Source organism: Neopsephotus bourkii, unplaced genomic scaffold (genome assembly GCF_033783945.1).
Source record: "Neopsephotus bourkii isolate Nb327-2 ecotype Australia unplaced genomic scaffold, CSIRO-AGI_Nbou_v1 NB_196, whole genome shotgun sequence".
Lineage (NCBI taxonomy): Eukaryota > Metazoa > Chordata > Aves > Psittaciformes > Psittacidae > Neopsephotus > Neopsephotus bourkii.
Genome location: NW_026900709.1, coordinates 10,935,001 through 10,955,688, shown reverse-complemented (window position 1 = coordinate 10,955,688; position 20,688 = coordinate 10,935,001).

Here is a 20,688-nt window from a genome sequence, read left to right as displayed (position 1 = left end):
GATACTTGAATTGAATTTCAAGATTAAGTCTCCAGATGCCTCCAATATAAAAAAAAAATATAATAATTGAGAAAGGCAAAGATCTATCTTTGTTTGTTCTGAATTTACAGGGCTTTAATTCAGCCTCTCTCTAATCCTCACAACCAGGGCTATGCCCTAATTTTAGCTGGGTTCAGGTTTTAATTTTAATACTGTACTCCTAATGTACTAGATTCAGTAACCACATAGCACCACATTCATTTGCAAATTTCTAATACTTATGGTCAGGACAGTACTGTGTAAGAATCAGGCAAGCATAGAAGGAGAGGTACATTTTCATCAGCACAGCACAAAAACAGTAGCAGAATCCCTGCCTGGAAATGTTTGCCATACAAAACCTCCTAAACATAAACCAAAGTATAGTCAGAATTGGCTATTATGAGCCTAGGAAATCAAAATAATTTTTCCTGGATTCTGTTGTTCTAACAATCCAGAACCTGGGTTTTGAGATACAAAAAATGATACTACACATCTCTGGGATTTTTTTAATTGATTGTCCTGCCAAAAACAACTTGTGCAAAGAACAATCACCATTATCTTATCAGGGACATGGGGTAACAGGTTGCCAGTGAACAGGCTGTGCAAAACAGGGGAGATAGACAAAGACATCTTTTGCAAAAATCTCAACTCAGTGCTCCGAAATGAAAGTTTGTGATAAAGTACTCTCTCTTGATTTGAAATAAACAGCTAATAAAATGGAAATCTTATAAAGTCATATCCTTTTAAAATGAAATTCATAAATAACCTATTTGACATAATGTGAAACATAACACATGCATCAATACAGTTTCTCACTCCATGTACGTAATAGTAAAGATCTCATTCAAGAGACCATGAAAAATACATGGAATGTTATTTTGGAAAGATAAAGGACTTTTCTGATGTTGCTCAAACAAACAAAATCAGACAAAACCACTTTGTGTTCCTATTTGTAAATCTAGGATATGCACAGCCAACTTCCTGGGACTCACAGCTTTCCAGAAGAAACCTTCATGGATGAAAGCCATGCATGAAGCAAAATTTGATTACAATGGCCAGCACTTTAGGGTTCATAGAAAGATGGAAATCTGACCTACATAATACACTCATCCATTTTTGAAACAACTTTTGTAAATGCTTTTCTTATGCTTCAAAGCTTTTCCAAATTTCAGAATTTTTCCCATTCCACACTAGAGAAAACTTCTCAAATTCTTTTTTCAAAGGAAGCAACAGTTTTCTAGGCTTTTCAAAAACCATGTTACCAGGGAAATCAAATGGGATGGGGTAGAAGATGACTGAAGACTGTGTGAGAACAAAAAAATACTAAAAAATACTGAACATATATATATATATATTCTAGACTATTTATTACCTAAAAGTAATTTCTTGGGGTTGCCTATAATAGAGAGGGTTTCAGAGCATCTCAGAAGCCATTTAGTCAGAATTAATGTGGAACAACAAGGAAACCTCAAAAGAGCGGTGACCTCTTTCAGCACAAGGCTCTGGTGCTTCAGCTCTTAGCAGACCTGAACACCAGAAGAGACTTCTCTGTGCTAGCATTACTCACTTCTATTGATAGAAACAATTCACATAATTGAAGGGAGCTGGAAAACAAAACATTACACCTAACACCTGGGCCAAATTCTCCTACTGAAATAAAAACCTCACACAGCTCTTCAAACAATAGTTCTTATGGACCAAGATGTGTTGTATCACTCATGATTCCCAGTGCAATGTTTCCATACTGTATAAAACTTACATTTCCACATTTCTTTCCCTGATGAGGTTAGTAAAATAATTTATGCAAAATAAATGAGAACACAGAAAGGTCAATCAGGGTACATAAACTACAGGAGGGGGTTGCTGGTTTTGTTTTGTTTTCTTCTTCCAAACCACTGTTTAAATCTCTAGATATCAAGAAAGCTTAAGAGAGATAGATAACAGACAACAACTGAGCTGAAGTTAGATGCCCTTAAGATTTCAGAACTTCTGTATTTTAAGCAAATTACTTTCAAGACAAATCCTATATAAATGAATAGAAGTATAGAGTTAAAAAAAAATCTTCAAATGTGTTCAAATACTCCATGTAAACAAAACAAAACTTAAAAAAAATTAATATTCAGCTGTAGATAGTGGAAGTATTTTCTGTTTAAAATAATGTTATGAAATTATGGCTAACATGGAAGAACCTAGCCCAAAACAGCCAAAACTAAGTAAATTCAGCTAATTTTGTCCTTGAACAGCAATAATATGACAGTCATAGCTAAAAGAAATCAGAAATTATAGGCAGCATCTAAATGCTCTGCATTGGGCTTTTCATCTTTGATTATTCACCTTTTACTTATGGTATTTCTAAGTGGGGAGATAATTCTGTAAACTCACAACTTTCATACTCAGTTTGCTGTAAATATATTGAAAAAAGTGCACACATATTAGTTCTAGTAGAAAAACAATATTACAGGTGACTGTGCTCATTAAGCATTACATAAATTTGGGGGGCTTTTTTAATATACAGGAAGTTTTTAACATTTTTAGGTGGGCAGTTCTGTAGCTAAGACTTGGACTAGAGCTTGGCAAATGGGAAAGTGAACAAAGTCTGACTCAGTCAGTGCCTCTCCTTGCTCCTGCTTCCAGCTAGAAAGTGCAAACATCTCTTCTCGCCTTGTTTGTTTAGCTCAAACTCTTTGGAAGAGTTATTTTCACCATAGAATTGTACCACAATCTCCTCAGGAGCTCCTATGTATTCTTCTATTGCAAATTAGCAGTGTAATACTGAAAATCAGTCACAATAAGAGGCGGTAATTTGTCCTTGTTCCTGTTATGATTCCCTTTTAGCCCGGCTGAGCCCTCACAGGCTTGTGGCTGTCAAGCATCAGACTGCCTAGAAGTCAAGAGACCTCCCCTGGCACTGGCTTCCTGCACAACCAGTGCAGTGGCACCCTAGAAAGGGGAGCTGCTGAACAACGGAGACCAGCCAGAAGACACATGTGAGGAAAACAAGTGTTTATGCTCCCTGCCATGTGTATTTGTTGGAAGCCATGAGTGGTTTCCACAAGGCACATTCCTGATAAACAGACAAGCAGGTGAAGAGATGGAAAGTGGCACTAGGCACCATTCAACTTTTCCTGCCCTTCCAGACCTGAGATTCTGTCTCATTTTACAGTGACCTGTCTTCTCCTAAACCTTACAGGCTCCCTCTGTTCCTCCCTGTGAATAAAGGGGTTCAGCTTCCGGTAACTTTTCCCTTGACAAGCGAAGCATTGCTAAGCATGAAACACTTCTTTCTCTCCTCTGTCAGTCAGCACTGCAGGTTCTCAGCAGTCAGACACCTGAATCCTACAAAAGATGATGTGCCAGGAGCATGTTCTCTTTCCCAAATACTGTTTTTAAGACATCTGAAACAGCACACCTCTCATCTTGTCACCAGAGGTGAGCTCTCAGCTACTGAGAGCCTGCCTTTTCCCCTAACTTTAGAATATAGGTCATACAGTAATTTTGAAATACCACTGTAAAGCTCTGCACAAACATTTCTTCTCCAAACAGTTGTAACATATATCAGTACATTTCAGCAGAAATTCAGTGGTATGGGTTCTAAGAGCTAGACCGTGTCCAAAGTAGACCATCCATCAACCTGATCTTGGTGCTGCATGTTGCTGACCAAACAAATCAGGGATTGGTAACACCTGCTGATTTTACACCTGTGAAAGGAGATACATAGAGAAAGATATAGAATGATAAAGGAATGATATATAGATATATATAATGATGTGGCTCTTAACAAGAGGTTGTTTTTCCACCTCAGTCAGGATGAGCCTCTGCAGAGACTTGCAGCACTTCCCTGAGCCAGCAGTCTCAGATGTTTCTTCTGGGCTTGATAATGAGGCCCTGACTCTGTTTGCATCAATGTGTCTTCTTCAGTCATGATAGAATTCCCATCAATGTCATGTCGATATTAGTGGGGACTGCAATTGCCTTAGAAATACCCAGAGTAAATCTGTATCAGAAGTTGGCTCTTACTAACCCTTTATCCAATCACACAAATGCAGGTGCTTGGCCAGGAGGGAGGGAGAAGCTTGGTGAGAACAGTATCATATAGCATGTATTATCAGTATCCTTACTGAACAGGATTTCTGACCATTTCAGTGAAAAAACAAACGATCACTTATACCAGTAGTGTGATAAAACTGCTTACAAGATAATGCACTCTGAACAAGCCTCCTCTAATCTCTACCATCAAAAGAGTTCAGCTCGCTTAGAGTTTTAAGTTTACAAGAATAAAGTATCCCCTAAAATCTAGGGCCATCACCCTTCAATATAAATTTTATTTAAAATACTTCTTGTAAGTGAAGAGCTTCCCCTTTGCTTGTGTGTGCTTTGGCTGCTTGGTGTTTGCAATGAAGGTGACATTCCCAATATCCTGAAAACCACCAGAGACAAATAGATCCATTAGGGAGTCAGAGGACCTCCTTTAATTCTTTGTCTCACTCCCATATGTAATAATTTTGACTCTTTCATCATACCATGTGTTATCACATCATGTATGTTAACCTAGTCAGCAATAGCGAGCACACGAGTATTTCAGTGCCCATTGTTTTGTGCTTGCTTGTTTTCCTAAAAGAGACAAAGGGCCAAAATAGTTATTTGTAGTGAGAGCAACACTTGGAGTAACACAGTTGCTCGGCATGTGCTCCTCCAAGTACAGTATTAGTGACCTTTATATGAGTTACTAACTTAAAAATCTTGAAAATCACACCCAAATTAACTTTTACAATGCAGCTCTTGGTATGAAGGACCAATACAGAACCCAACTGCTAGATCAGTAACCACTAGGGTATCATTAGTGTCTCGAAGTGACCAAAAAGAATTAATGATTTTGTGAGTATCATGCAAAAAGGAAGAATCCTGTTTGAATTACATAACAGATGTTCGCTGGGATCCACCATGCAGCCTGCATACACAGTTATGCTAATTTGGCACTGTTTCCCTTCAAGTTAGCTCTGAGTCATTAGAGCACACAGCTAGTAGGTCCTTCTGTCTAACTAATAATTGCCTATTATTGATATTAATTAACATTTTTTGCACCTTCCCTCGGTTTTGACCTAGTATCTGTTGGTAGTCTAATCACAGTGGCCTATTAAAAGTCAAAATACAGAGGCCTATAGCAGTCACGAGCCATTTATCAAAAAGCAAACAAGGCCAATTAAACAGGCAGCCAGACAGTTGTCTTGATTTGCCGCTGACTGTTTCTTGATCACCATTATAAATTGCTAATCGGGCAGAAAGTGCTAAGCAGTGCATCTGCAGGGGGTGGTTATTGCTCATTCCCTGCCTGGTGACAGGTGAGGGAGGCTAGTGATGGTCTTATTGATGTGAACTGCCCATCAGTTGGTAGTTATTGTTAAAGTTCATGATGCTACAGCTGATCCTTTCCTGCTGAGAGTCAATCAAATTAATTAGTGCTAGAAATTCTTCTGTATTATTCTAACATAGAAATATGGAAGGAACATACTATGATTTAGTTCCAGAGGCACTGGGAAGAAAAAATCTCCATGTATTATAGAGGAAAGAGGAAAAAAAAGAAAAGGAAAAAATCAAATATTGCTTCTTCCATTATTTTATAATAAGGGCTGCAGCTAAAGGTTTTTATAGCCACAGATCAAGAGATCATAATAGAAGCATATTGACAGATTTTTTTTCTGCAATACTCCAAGGAACTGGCTGTAGCAGGAAAATATATCAAAACCTTATCATCAGAGCTGAGATCTTCTGTGAAAAATCAATAAAGAGTTATACATGGTTTGAGTTTAAACAGTTCTCTGTAGTCATTTAAACATAGTGCATCTGTGCAGCTTTTTACCTCTGGAGACTGGTGTAGCCTAGCAACTGCAAGGCTTAAACCGATTAACTACAAATGAAGTACTGTACGCCTATCAAAGCAATTGCTCATGGTTGCCTTTGTTGCAGGGGCTGAGCTAATTGAACATGATACAGTATGAAGATAATTAACACCCATGAGTTTGTTAATTGCCTGTTAGCATTACAACACAGTCTCTGCATTTCTTTTTACCTTGTTCTTCTGCAGTATCTTCCTCCCTTAAAAGGGTGCATGACTTTTTTAGTTGGCAATGATATCTTATAGTTTATTAACCCTTCTCAAAGGGAAAAAAAAAAAAGAAACACATATAGTAATGAAGCAAATACATGCTCTTGTCAAACACAAACTCCCTCTTAGTCCAAGAAATTTAAAGGAGAAAGAATTTGGTTTACATAAACTGTACAAAATATGTTTATTTTCAGGGCTAATTTATTTCAAGCAATTTAGCCATTATAAATGCTTTAAAATATCTTTTGTGGGCTGCTTTTATGACTCAGCTGCTCTGCCTTCTAAACTGAACGATAAATGTCTTTTAGGGTTGGAATATTAATTGAAGGCAGCATCTGGTCAGCAGCTGACCTCCCATACTTGTCTTTGTTGACTACCCAGTTAAAACTAACAGCTTATTTGCTTTATTTACCAGCTTCTCTTTCCATTCTGGGGAGAGGAGGGCTAAGCTCAATTTTACTTATGCCAAAAGGTAGTGCCAACTAATACAAAATAAAATTGATTTTCCACAACCTATTAATCTGATATAGATTTAATCTGAGCAAATTCCTTTTGAATTGGTTATTGTTCTTGGGAAACTATTTCATTTATTATACTGTCTTCTAAACTTGTGAAGAATGCACATGAAAGCCCATAAAGACAATGTAATGCATGCCATAAAACTATATAGGGCACTTCCTTATAAGGAGGCAATGCTTAAAGGAAAGCAAAACAGACAAAAACAGTAGCATTTGGTTGGCATAGGGGAGCCTCCACCACTTAATCGCTGCTTTTCCAACACTGAATGTAAATGCCTTGATTGTGTCACAGTTGTTTAGAGTAGATTTTCTTAAATGATCTTGGGTTTCTGAGCTGTTACTGTCATAGTTAATACTCACAGAGAAGCTGTTCCCTTGAGGAACACTACTAGTGCCCAATTACAAGTTCCATCATCAATCATAAGTATTATTTATTCAGCAAAATGAATTGCTAATTAATAACTGATGAGCATTATGGCCTTGAAGTCTGTAACACTATTAATTACCTTGGCAATTGGGATTCTGCTGGTGTAGACTACCAAGCACATTTTCTCAACAATTAGTACGGCAAGATTACAAGGCACATACCTGCTATGATAACAAGGGGGTGATGATCTCTAAGGCTTTTAGAGAGACATGCAGCGTCTGCAAAGAATAAACAAGATTACAGACCTACTGTGCTGGACTGTATCCTTAAAATTGTTCAGTGACAAAGAGAAAACTGTTTTGTGCAGTGTGCCGACTGGAAGAATTGGCACTGCATCCTAAAATGAGTGTTCCTGTGAGGAAGCAATGTGGAAGCAGTCTGCTCAGGGTAACACTGCTGCCTTGTGCTCAGTACCCCATGGCTGGTGTTTGGCTGGTGCAGTGTGCTGTGATTAGTACACTGACCTGTGACTTTCGACCTCTAGCAACTGCTATCTACATGGTCTCATAGTGGTTACACATTAACATCACCGCAAAACTGAATATTTAATAAGAGAAGAAGAATACAATCTACAAAAAAAGCAGCTTTTTCAGTGACTTTGGTATTCACAATGCTGACACTATGTTGCCCTACAAGTTGATGATTTACTCCTTACAGCCATCTCTGCTTTCTCTTCCACTCCTGTGCCACCTTGAATTTTGAGTGTAAATTCCTTGGGGCAGGGACTGGATCTATATTTGTCTATAAAGTATCCAAAATATCCATGGAATTGTACAAACAACTTGAATATTGCCCAATAAACTGGAAGACTAAGACCAGCTCCTGCCACAATGCCAAGATTTGTTTTCTGATTATCCATTAAAAAAGCTAAGCTATTGCAAGAGCACAGCTAAGCTCCTGGACTATGCGAATTCTGCGCAGTGATAAAGATAAATATTATTGTGGAACACTGAGGACTCTAATGTGGTATATATGCACTATAAAAACATAATTTCCAGCTGCAATACAAAAGCAAAGGCCTATATGAAAACGATCATATATGCATCTGTTTTCTTTAAAGTGCTGAAACAGGATAGAGGATGTTAGAAACATGTGCTAATTCTATCTTTTCTGTACCGTTTTGATAGCAGGCTGGTGGCCAGTCCCTACTGTCATTTTAACTCCTTACCCAAGGCTAAATTTTACATTCATCGAACAATAAAGCCAACAGCAGTGTTTGTACCATGCAGGAAGGAGATGTCTGCCATCCCATCAAGAGGAGGCTATTTGCTGCAGTTATCCAGCATGAAGCTGGTAATGTACACGCATAATGGTTAAATAATCAGCTCTGTTGGAAATCTCAATGTACTGGATGATTTTCAAATAGCAAAGCAAAAGCCCACTAAAGCGGTCTTGTTCATCACTGCAACTATCCTTATAGGAAAGTTTCCACACTAAGAGCCTAGATAGTACATCTCTGATTTGTATATGTGAAAAAGAACATATAAGCTCTTTCCTGAAAAAAATTACAGTCACAGCAATTATCTCCATGACCTTTGTAAAAAGAAATCTCCTTGCCTTTCACAGGTGGCTTACACATTGACATTTTTATTTGGAGATGGGACTTCTTTACCTTTGTTCTTAAACCCAATGATTTCTACTAAACCTCAAACTACTTTTTTGTCTCTGTATTTGCCTCATGATTCTCTTAAAAAGAAAATATATGAAAAGTAAAATATGGAGAGAAAGTTTCTTACTCATGAAAACTGCCTTCATATGAAATACAATGCATTTACAGTTAAGTGTAATGTGATCAGTTTTCCTTTTATGCTATGAATTGTAAAGTCTGCTTGGATTCATTGAGAGTCAAAAGGAGAATGCAGTGTGCTTCAGAATAAGACCACCAACTCACAGATCACTACCATTCCCAACTCAGCAATTTGGGAATCAACTGAGTTGGAGAGGCTTTGCTAGAGGAAATCTTCCATCATGGTACATTCTTCTTCTGTTGTGCTACAATGTAAAACAACTTAAGCAAAGAAGAGACAGCTTCACTGATCAAGGGTATGAGTACAATATATGCCAGGATTTGTTCCCTCTACCCAGAACAGTCCTCCACCACTTTTTTGGCAGACCCTATGCTGTCTGACATGCTGACATATCTCCACATCATGACAGCATACCATAAAAACAAAAGTCTGGAAGCAAAACAGCTTTAACAATATTTGACCATCTGGCTTCATTTGTTTTAACTCAGAATCTATAGAGAGTAAGGGGCCTTGGCTGTGATCTCCTGGGATCTTGCCCAAACACTGCTGGAAAGCTTCCCCAGCTGAGTCCCAGTCCCAGCCTGATGCACACCACCTCAGCGCCTACAGGTTCTGAGAACTCCTGAATGGACCAGATTCATTTTGCTAGGAGCAGTGTGCACATGTCATAGAGAAAATTAAATATGTATGTATGTGTGTATGTATCATTGAATGGTTTGGGTTGGAAGGAACTTTAAAGCTCACCTAGTTCCAACATGCTTGCCATGGGCAAGGACACCTTCCACTAGCTCAGGTTGCTCAAAGCTCAGTCCAACTTGGCCTTGAGCACTGCCAGGGATGGGGCAGACACAGCTTCTCTGGGCAGCCTGTGCCAGTGTCTCACCACCCTCACAGTGAAGAACTTATATCTAATCTAAATCTACCCTCTTTCAGTTTAAAACCATTCCCCTTTGTCTTACCACTACATGCCCTTTTAAAAAAAGTTCCTTTAGAGATTTCTTGTAGGACCACTTCAAGTGCTGAAAAGACTGTTACAAAGTCTCCCCAGAGCCTTCTCTTCTCCAGGCTGAGCAACCCCAACTCTCTCAGCCTGTCTTCATAGGAGAGGTGCTCCAGTCCTCTGATCATCTTCGTGGCCCTCTTCTGTACTCACTCCAACAGATCCATGTTCTTCTTATGTCGGAAGCCCCAGAGCTGCACATAGCACTCCAGGTGGGGTCTCACAAGAGCAGAGGAGATGGGGTGAATCACCTCCCTTGACCTGCTGGTCAGCCCAGGATACAGTTGGCTATATCTGTGTTTTGGAGTGTGACACCAACTGCTGACAGCAGCTACTGATGGAGCAGGTGGCAAGCAGGATATACGAAACAGCAACCGTGTAGGGGCTGACCAGATACGAACTCTTTTGCTCCTAAAAGACAGCATGTGCCTTTGCTAGGAGATAGCCCTGAAAAGCACTAAGGGAACTATCACAGAATTGGCTCAGGCAAAGCTGTCCTGAAGCCAAATTATTCTAAAGCATTATTATCTTTTCAGACAATTATGTTTGATTGGTGCCAACAGGAACTGTGGAAACCCATAAACTCACTCAAGACAGAAAAAGCTGTGATACATTTTAGCTCATAACAAAAAACATTTTTTTTACTCATTACTAAATATCACAGGAATCTGTAAATTGACAATGTTTGCTGGAAAATGCTGTACAATACTCTGAGATAGTATTGCTTGAAAAGATGTGGCATTTTTGCTCTGTTTCCAGTTCTATGTCCTTTAGATAAAGGGAAGGAATCATTTGAGGTGTGGGCTACATTTGTAAAGCTGAATCCTGTAAGTATCTAGGTCTGGAGAAAAACCTGTGTTGAATTTTGCATTTAATCTTAAGAAACTTCTGCAGACACCTCAAACTCCAGGAAGCATTTAAAGTTTATGGTCAGAATTGCAGAATAAAAGGATCCCATTTTACAAATAATACCTGTTATAAATGCTAAAGCTGATAAAGCTTACATTTTCTTTCTTTCAATTCCTAGCCAGTGCAGCACATAAACTAATCATGAGGTGTTCAGATTAATTTCTATTCTATATCTCACAAAATATAAGGTAACAGATTTTCTATTCCCTGATTGGAGTCAAAATAAAAAAGACAAACAGCAAAATTGCCTCCCAGTAAAATCACTCATTTGTTCGATTTCATCAAGCTGGTATTTGGTCCTCCAGAGACATGCTCATCTCTAGAGAGTTCTTTTAAGAAGTTACCAAGGAAGTTAATGGAAGACTGAAGCTAATGGCACACTCCAGGGAAAAGAAACTGGAAAATCATGTTCTAAAAAGCAGCATGAGCTGTTCAAGACGTGCGTTGCAGAAGCTTTCAGCACCCCTGTATGACTAGCAAACATATTTCACTGTGAATTTTCATTCCCTTCTTCAACCAAATTTCTTCCTTCAGAATCCCTCTTCATTTTAAGCTATTTACATCAATGTTTTTATCTGGATTCAACCGGGTGTCTACTTAGCACTGTTTATGATAAAGGTCTGGTTTAAAAATAAATTGTATTATATTATAGACAGTAGGGCAGCTTGCAGTACTAGTCTAACGTACAGGCTCAGAATTTTGGTTCTTGCCAAAAAGGAACATAAAGACGAGTACAGGTTGCACAAGTGAATTTCCTATTTCCACTTATAGTTTTTGTAACTCAGGATTTTGTAGAAGATCGTTTTGGTGAATGAAGCACACAAAGCTTTCAGGGAAAAGACTCTACATCTTCCTTTGTGAGCAGCAACAAACCTAGATCAGAATAAACCTTTCTGAAAAGTTAACATGATGTTTGTTGAGCCCTGTACTGAACTGCTGAAGAGGAAAAAACATAGAATGTGAAGGAAATGAGATGGAGTGTTGAAAATCCAAAACACGAGTAAAGCTTATTTTATAACTAAAGCTCAGTGTAGAACAATAGCGTGTAATGGAGAAAGTGACAAAAGAACCCAGAAGTCTAAAATTAATTGTACAAAACAGTTACTAAAATAGAAACACTTTTCTAGGAAGAAACTGGGTAGAGGAGGGTGGGGAAAATATTTCATAGAGGAATACACAATCCTGAAGGGAACAGAAATGAGATTTTACAAGGCTGTTTGAGCTTATGTCAAACACAAGAACAAAGAAGCATAAACTAAAGCTAACGGAAGGGTCAGACCCTCAAGGAATTTAGGCAGAATTTCTTTAGATAGGGAGTAGTGAATATATAGAATAAAAGGCAAAGGGCAGCAATAGAGGGAAAAAAAATACCTCAAAACTATTTCAAATGGTTATAAAACAGAACTCTAAAAACAGTAAGAAGCATTATGGAGCAAAATTGCTAACAGAAGAAAGAGAGGTAAATGATCAGGCTTGTTTCCAAGGCTGTTTCCTATTTTTCTTCTTCACAAAGGTGAGGCAAGGTGAGTGCTACAGAAGTCCCTCATGATAAAGAAATACACCATCTTATCACCAGCAGGACTTCTGGCCACCCAGAGCCTGGTGACTTTGTGCTCTTACTCAACTACTTGCTTATCACCCCTTTATTAAAAACTGAAGCCCTCAGATCCCCATCAAGCTGCCAGCTATGTCCAAAGCCACCCAAAATCCATAGATGCCTTCCAATTTTCAACACTGAATTTTGAAATGTTCCTAAAATGCCTGTTTCCAGGCAGGTCCTGCCAATCTTGACAAGCTGGGAAGCTTACATTCCTGCCTCTCCCTATTGCTTATTGGAACCCATAAATAAGTTTTTCTTCTATTTACACCCTGAGCTCACAGCCAAGCCAGAAGATGCAAATCACACATGAAATGCAATGGGAGAAGGCAGCAGCATTACTGCTCAAGGAAGATGCCAAAGCAGGGAATGAAACTCAGGTTTCACTGCTCTCAGAAGGTGCCTGCCCCATGGGTTTACTCTTGCCACTGTCCAGCCCAGGAAATTTAAGTTGTTCTCAACAAACTTCAGCAGTTTCTACCAGGGAGTACAAAGTTCCCACATTCTAATCCCCACTTCAGTTAGGAGCTCTCCTGAAGAACAAGATGCTACCCTGAAGGCCCCCCCACCCACCCCCAGGAGGGTTTGCAGGGAGACAGGTTCCCACGTGCCTGGTGAACACAGTGAAATCTGAGCTTTTACAGAAGAGGTCACCACCACCGCCTTGCTCAGGTGCCTCTGAGGAGGAAGGGTTTCCTTCCGCCTGGCTCAACAACAACCAGCTATTTCCTGAAATGCTTTTCTGGGTCCAGAGCAAAACACATGCATCCCCAGGGCACTACAACTGAGAGATGGAGAGGCTGGGGAGTGTGTCAGCTCCACTGGCACTCCTGCACAGGGCTCCTGCTGCCCATTCAGCGCTGGCTGTGGCGATGCTCTGACTTTTGGGTATGACATACTGCTCTTCCAGTCCTCACTCCTAATGGGGATCGAGCCCTTCAGACTAAAATCCCCATTAGATGTTTACACATCTCATGCCCACCAATTTCAACAGGGCTGAGTAGTCAAGGCTGCTTTTCTGCTCTAGGTTTAAGCAAATTGTGCTTGTAAACAATACACATGAAACAGTAAAAGCACTGATGAAGGTATATACTTCGGTCTCCTGCTTCTGGAGCTTCCTTGGCTGCATGCCTGAAAACATTTTGCTCAGGCTAAACAATCTGCAGGCAGCAGTTTGCACTGCTCCCCATGGACAATCACTCAGCAGCCTAATATATTTCAGTAATGATTTTTTCCTAAGATTCAGCTTAAATTTTCTCTTGCTTAATTTCACCCCATCACTCTTAGTTATACCTTCCTGTACTGTCCTAACTATTATCTCTCTCTTTTTTCTTTTTTTTTTCCTTTTGAGTTCAGGCTCCCTTCAAACTTATCTGTGTTTCCCATCAATCATCTTCTAGCAAAGTCATAGATATGGCACTTAGCTTTTTTTTAATCTTTCCTCATCATTTGGTCCCTTCTGCTCTGACTGCTTTGTTGCTCCTCTCACCTTCTCAACAGTTTGTCAATATCTCTGTAAGAATGCTTTTTCCAGGATTTCATACAATATTGCAGGTGTGGCCTGAGACTGACACCTACCAAGTCTATTGCTGCTCTAATGTAATGTCCTTATACATAAAAACCCAAATTGCATCAGTTGACTTTATTTCTGCCCTGGCATTCCCAATTCGCTAAAGACACACAGCACCAGCAATAAATACTGTGGGTTGTAGGACCCAGTTTTCAAGAGGTCCCTGTTTCAGCTGCAACACTAGCTTGCAAAACAAAGCCAACACCAAGCTGTTTCCAAATCTGTTCTTTGTCTGCAAGCCCGCTAAGAGCATGGTCCCAAAGGAAAGCAATAAATGCCTAAGAAAAACAAATCAATTGGTCTTGAGGGGTTTTTTGGAAAACCGTCTGGAGCATCACCCCAGTCAAATTCAGTCAGACAGTCCCGAGCAACACAGCACAACTCCAAAGACCCTTCAGCTGCAGCACACAAAGCAGTGACATTTTCACATACGGAACTTTGTGCAAAAACAGGGGAAGGTCCACTTGAAAAACTTCAGGGCTTGCTGTGGATTCTGTTTTTCACTCAGGAGGCTGGAGCTGGAGTACATAAAGGGCAAACCTGTCATCTGTTAAACAAAATGCCTAGGGAAAGCCAAGCTAAGCCTCTGAATCACAGTGATGCCAAAAGCCCTCTGCTCCAGAGCTCTGCCAGACTGCTACCAGCTCACCCCCAACCCTAGCGCACACACACAAGCATAGGAAGACTGCCAATCCTGTTCCTCACCACAGAGAAATAGAACTGTATGCCTATCAATACAACTTCAATAAAATTACCCCATTTTAGGCACCAGGACACAATAAATCACATTTTCAGTAAGTTCTGACAAACCTCTATTGATAACTTCCAGGAATTCATTCTCTGGCTCCCATTTCTCCATGTGTAGCTTAAAAAATAACACATTTCCATGTAACCTCATTACATACAGCATATCTCCTGGGATGTAGTGCTCATATAATTCAACTAAAGAGAAATGAAAATATAAACCTTAGTTTCTATTTAAACCCACAGTCCAGGCAGTAAAGCACTAACCCTATGCTCACCAAGTATTCATGTGAACCATTAGACAGAAACTTCACAGAGATACTACATTCAGTAATTGTTCCTAGGGAAGAAAGGGGAGTAAGAATATTTAAACTCATTATCCTCAAATTAGCCCACACCTAGTTGTTGCATCTGAAATGAATTAGCAGGTAGTCCTGGCTCCTCCTTGCAAAAGAAAGGAAAGCAAGTGAATACACAGTCACAGTTCCTTCAGGTAGCTTTCAGAGCTACATATAATCATCTGTTTCTTCATATTTTTTTTCTTTCCCAAAGACTTATCCCTCAGAGCCTGATCATCATTAACTAAAATCTCTCCAGTTGCATTTGCTATTCACTTCAGTAATGCCCAGGTGATCAAAATCAGGTCTATGGACTTGCTGTGCTTCATACTGAACGAAAGAAAAGGCAGTGTGCATTAATCCCAACTTAGTGGAAGACATTATGAAGAAAAATTTCCTTTTGCACCTTTATTTAATTTAGTTTGTTTAAGTTTTACGCACATGCAAAGCCCTGGTAAGACAGAGTGTGGGTGTATAGAGACAGTCATGGAGAGTGAATTTCCAAACCTAAACTCGTTTCTGTTCATTAGCTGAGCAACATTACTTCTACCTGCTCTTAACCTACAGTAATTACAGAATTCAGCATGTGAGCTTAAACCATTCATTTCAGTTCACCCAAGGGACAGGGCCCAGCCACATAAATTCCTGAGACATAAGATGCTAGAACCAAAAACGACTTCATGAGTGTCCCGTCCTCCGCCTGTCATTTGTATTTGTTTGTGCAAATCTCAAGGCAGTTATAGATCTCAGGGATTAGCTATTCTCCTGAAACCATCACTGAAGTATGGTCCTGGTTGGTGAAGAGGTGGGACAACACAACTGGTCTTTGTTGGTATCTCTCTGGGTCAAACGTAGATATTGCATGCTTTGTTGGTATCGGTTACTACATGGGAAAGTAAAACAATTTACTTCATAAGCCAAATTTCGAGAAAATAGTTGCCAAACCAGTTTAAAATAATGGTCCATCTAATGCAGCAGATGGGGGTCCCTACCAAAGCTTCAGGGCTTTTAGAGGAAATGGAAGAAGCCCACAGCAGGCAAAAAGAATAAATGTACATAGGAGAGATCTTTTCCTGTAGCCTCTTGATTATTCATTTTCTCAGACCCTGAAACCTGAGAGTTTACTTTCCCCTAAAGCCATTTACCCTTTACCTAAAATAATTCAGACAAGTCTACATAAATGCCTAACTCTCAAAATTCACTAGCTACCTGGCGTGGACTGCACCTCATTGCAATAAGCCTTTTAAGATGAGTTCAAATACCTCTTTTTTTAGGCTGAAATGTGCATTTTATCCATTTAATCGATTGTGCTTTTATTCACGCGAAAAGGCAAAGTGGTTCTGGATTTACCTTCTCAATAGCATCTGTTACCCATTTTACCTCTGTTGTGTCTCTTCTTGTTTATATTCATCTAAATTAAATAGTGCAAATCTTTTCACTCTCCATTCAGAAGTCTTTTCACATCTTCACAAATTTCCATCATCCCAGTACAAGCTCTGTTGTTCCTGCTGTTTCCTTTTTGAGTCGGAGTAATGAGACCTGAACACAAAAAGAGGTTTTTATAATAATGCAATTCTAATATTCTTGCTGTTATTTCACTCTCCCGACTGATACCTTTTATTTGATTTTTAACCACTGCAATAAATGGAGGGGAGCCCTTCACTGGGCTGTCCAGGATGATGCCCACATCTCTTTCACAAGTGGTTACTGTGCATTGGGAATCAGTAATGTGATCGTAATCTCTGCCATCTCTGCTGATGCTGAGTGCCCGGAGCCTCTGTTTATTCATTCTGTCAGACTAAAGAAGCTGATTGCATTTGCTACTTTCCTAAGGCCAAGCCCCAAGGATTTTAGTCCTTATATTAAATCAAACTTGTCCTGAAGGCAGTGGGAGTTTGCCGGAGCACAAAGACTGAGTCAAACTCAGTCCTTCAAACTCAGAGCAGCTCAGACCTTGTTCATAACGAGCACTGCAGGGCCAGAAGGTCAGAGGAGTGGGAGAAGCTGTAATTGCAGAACATTTATTGTCAGATCATCAGCACAGTGATTCCATACCTTGCAAATCCTTCCCCGTCAAGCCCTTCCCTTCTGTTCTGCTGGCTGTGAAAAGTGAGACTGCAGAAAGCTTTAGAGACAGCAAAAGCACACACACACATGTCCCCCGGCTCAGCTGGAAAGGAGCACAGCTCTGGCCCCACACACTGACTCAGTAACACAGCCTGGGGTGGCTTTGCGGGGGTCTCGCTCCTTCCCCTAGCGCCCTTCACAAGTGTTATGTTCTGCTTCCCGTTACCTAAAATCAGTCACAGGTTTGCCATTGATTACAAGCAACCTCTGGCTTATTGCATTTGAGAATGGAGGCTACCCTTAGCAAGCATTTCTGGCAACCACACCCTCTCTTGGTCAGGCTGGTAAATGGCACACCTCTGGCCAGATGTGCTGACAGGCTGCATGGTCTAGAGGCCAAGGCAAAGAGCAGGTCATGCTGGCAGGATCTGGCCTCAGAAAGAGCCTCTGCAGCTCACCCTCAGTCACAGAAGCACCGAGGATACAGAGCAGCAGAAGTCAGTACCGATGACCATAGGAAGATCCTGCTGAAGCACCGGGGCTTGGCACTATTAGAACTCCTTTCTCAACCAGGGGCGAACCCCCAGATGCAACATCTGCAATGAGCTGTTGCATTTGTCCTCTCAGCCTGCACAGCCCATAGACCTGCACTGGCATGTGCTGATCACCTCAAATTTGTGAGGAAACGCAGTTTCAATGACCCACCAAAAATTTCCTCAGTTCTCCTAATTTTATACACTTTTACACATATATGGACTCATATACTGGGTTCTTCTTATAACCTAGGAGAAGCAATAGGATTTTATTGACTGTTTCAAATATATATTTGCATGCGTTTCACCAGCAGATACTTGTAACGCATTGTTAGGCACTGAGCCACTTTGTCACTACATGTCATTAAAATAAAATTTAATAATCTGTATCCATCAACTGTAGCTACCATTGACCAACAGGGACCATCTCTCAGTCATCATGCATTTCTAACGTAATGAATGTATTTGTACAAAATACACAATGGGCATTTCAATTCCTAATACCACTTGTCCCTGTGCCATTTGCATTTGTTATTTGTATTCATGAACATTTCCAGAACAAGGCAAGAAAAGAAAATATTTATTTTTGTTCAGGAATTTGAGTGAGCTGTTGGACAGTGGATGGCAGGATACCTTCAAGATCCAGCCTTTCACATGACAGAATTGAACAACATCTAATAACAACAGCAACAAAAAAACTAGACTAAAAGATAAAGGCAGTGCGGGCATCCTGCCATTCTTTCGGTTGAGCAAAACCAGATGGGCTGAAATACGTTGCTGAGTTGGTATTAGAACATCAGTTTAAAAACCATTTCATATCAGACCTGACTTCTGAGAAAGGAAACATATGAAAAAGGTAGTAAACCAATGTTCTGCTTCTCCACGTCAGGTAACCTGCTCTTCGGATGTGCTTGTGCTCCTAATGTTTTCATTGGCTTCTCTTTTGATATACTTGTTATTTTTGCACAGCCATGAGGAGAAGACAAAACATCTTTTGGAACAGGATGCCATGGTGAGAATGACTCAGTGATGTCTCAGGCCCTAGAAGTACTTAATTCATGCATGTTTTTAACTCCATTTCAAGCCAATAGTCATATACAACTATGCTACACACCACATGCTGAAGAAAAGCAGCATCTATTAATTCAGATGTTGTGTGACTTTATGTAATAGAACAGGACATGAGGGCAATTAAAATACTTACCCACAGCAGCCCTGATCCACTTTTGGACTTAGTACGGAAGAAAATCTCAAATGAATGACGAACATGGGTTATTTAAAGGTCTGTCAGGTGACACAGATATATCTGTTGTGCCAAACAAAATGCGGCTTTAATCTCAGACAAGGTTAACTCACTAACTTTTTGTTAGCATCAGGTACTACTTGATGCAAATTGGTTATGCAATACGGGAACCCTCATGTTGCATAAACAACACACACAAAAAGTCGCTTGTCATCTACACCAGCAAAAACTACCCAAAACCAGTTCTATACCTGATAATTTAAATAATAGGTACAGAGCCATGAACTAGATATTATCCCAAACCCACAGCACAAGACCACAGGGCAGAGCAGACAATGATTTCCTCTAGATCTTGAGCACAGGCAGTCCCTGCCCTAACTTACCTCCTACCCACCACCCTCAGCTGAGCCTGTTAGAAGTGGTGCAATGGGTATGTCTTATGAGATAATGAACAGCTAAATTAGACTGAGATTTGGCCTTAAAAAATCCATTCTGGGCACAGATTCATTCTTTCCCAAAGCATTTTGACTACTGGCAGGTCTCTAGGAGTACGCTATGTGATGTGCAAGCATCAGCGTTTTTCTCTTCTCAATCCCAGATTTGTGCTGTGGTGCCCCAGATACAGCCACAGACAGCTAAGAGTTAAAATTCCTTGTGTTGCATGAGATTAAGGTTAAAAATTGTTGAAGTGCTTAGAGTTATTTTTTACCAGGTCTTTTCATATCGGTCAAGAAAAGAGGGTTTGGGAAACAACTCAAATTGTTGTGCTAAAGGCTAGCAGAGAAAGGATACAAAAATGAGATTGAAAGTAACAGGCCTATAAATCTGACACCCAGTGCCCTGGTCTTACAATGCGATCTGCACCTGCAACGAGACCGATTGATTTCAGCAGGTCCCATACCTGCTCAAGCGCCCCTCATGCATGGCTACTGGCAGGGCTGGGGCTTGCACTGCTGCAGCACCAATGCAGCCTTAGTTATGAACAACTTGATCGCATACTGTGCAAGGAGTGCATGTTTCCAAAGTGCTTTTTGTAAGAAAACATGTCCATGAACCATTTAGACTTCCTGTATTTTTATAATGCATTTGTTATTGCCTCACTACCATCACTGCCTCTGGACTATTTATGCACCACACAATGAATGGGTCTTGCACAAGCACGTACTCCTGTCTCTTGACAAAGTTACCACAAACATTCATTGAAGTTTATTGAATAACATGGCTAAATAACTTTTACTAGTCATTTGAACAACTGAATCAGGTCATTTGCACAATTGGCTGCTTCAATAGTAAAATAGCACAGATTAAACACTTAATTTTTTTTCTCAGTTTTTGAAATTGTGCAAAATATTGTGATGAGCTGCAGTTTTCTAATAACATCAATAGGTGGTGCCCTCAATTTCCATAATGGTCTACTATAACTTCAGTTGGGAAAGAAAATGTGAGTTGACAGCGTCATATCTAAGTTTTCAAAAGCTGCAGTTCTTTGTTATGGCATGTTAGCTGCAAGATCTAAAGTTAATGTGTCAAAAAGAAGACTCATCACTCCTTTTATTCTCCCCAAAGACTCAGCAATTCTGCAAAGTTTTCATGCCAGACTTGGGCCAGATTTGCCAATGTTTTCAGCATGTTGTGCAACAACCCCTTGAAAACGTTGCCAGATTATCACAGAGCTACTGAGATTTGGATGGACAACCAACTCCATATGCTGGACAACAGAAAACTTCACCCTTCTTAAGTAAAAATGGGAAGTTCATAATCTGATAGACAAATGATAGCCAAAGAGGAATTATGCTTCAAACTGACTTTTAAAATCTGTTTACTCTCAAATATACTTTATAATACACTGTGGATAGACTGCATTCTAAAAAGA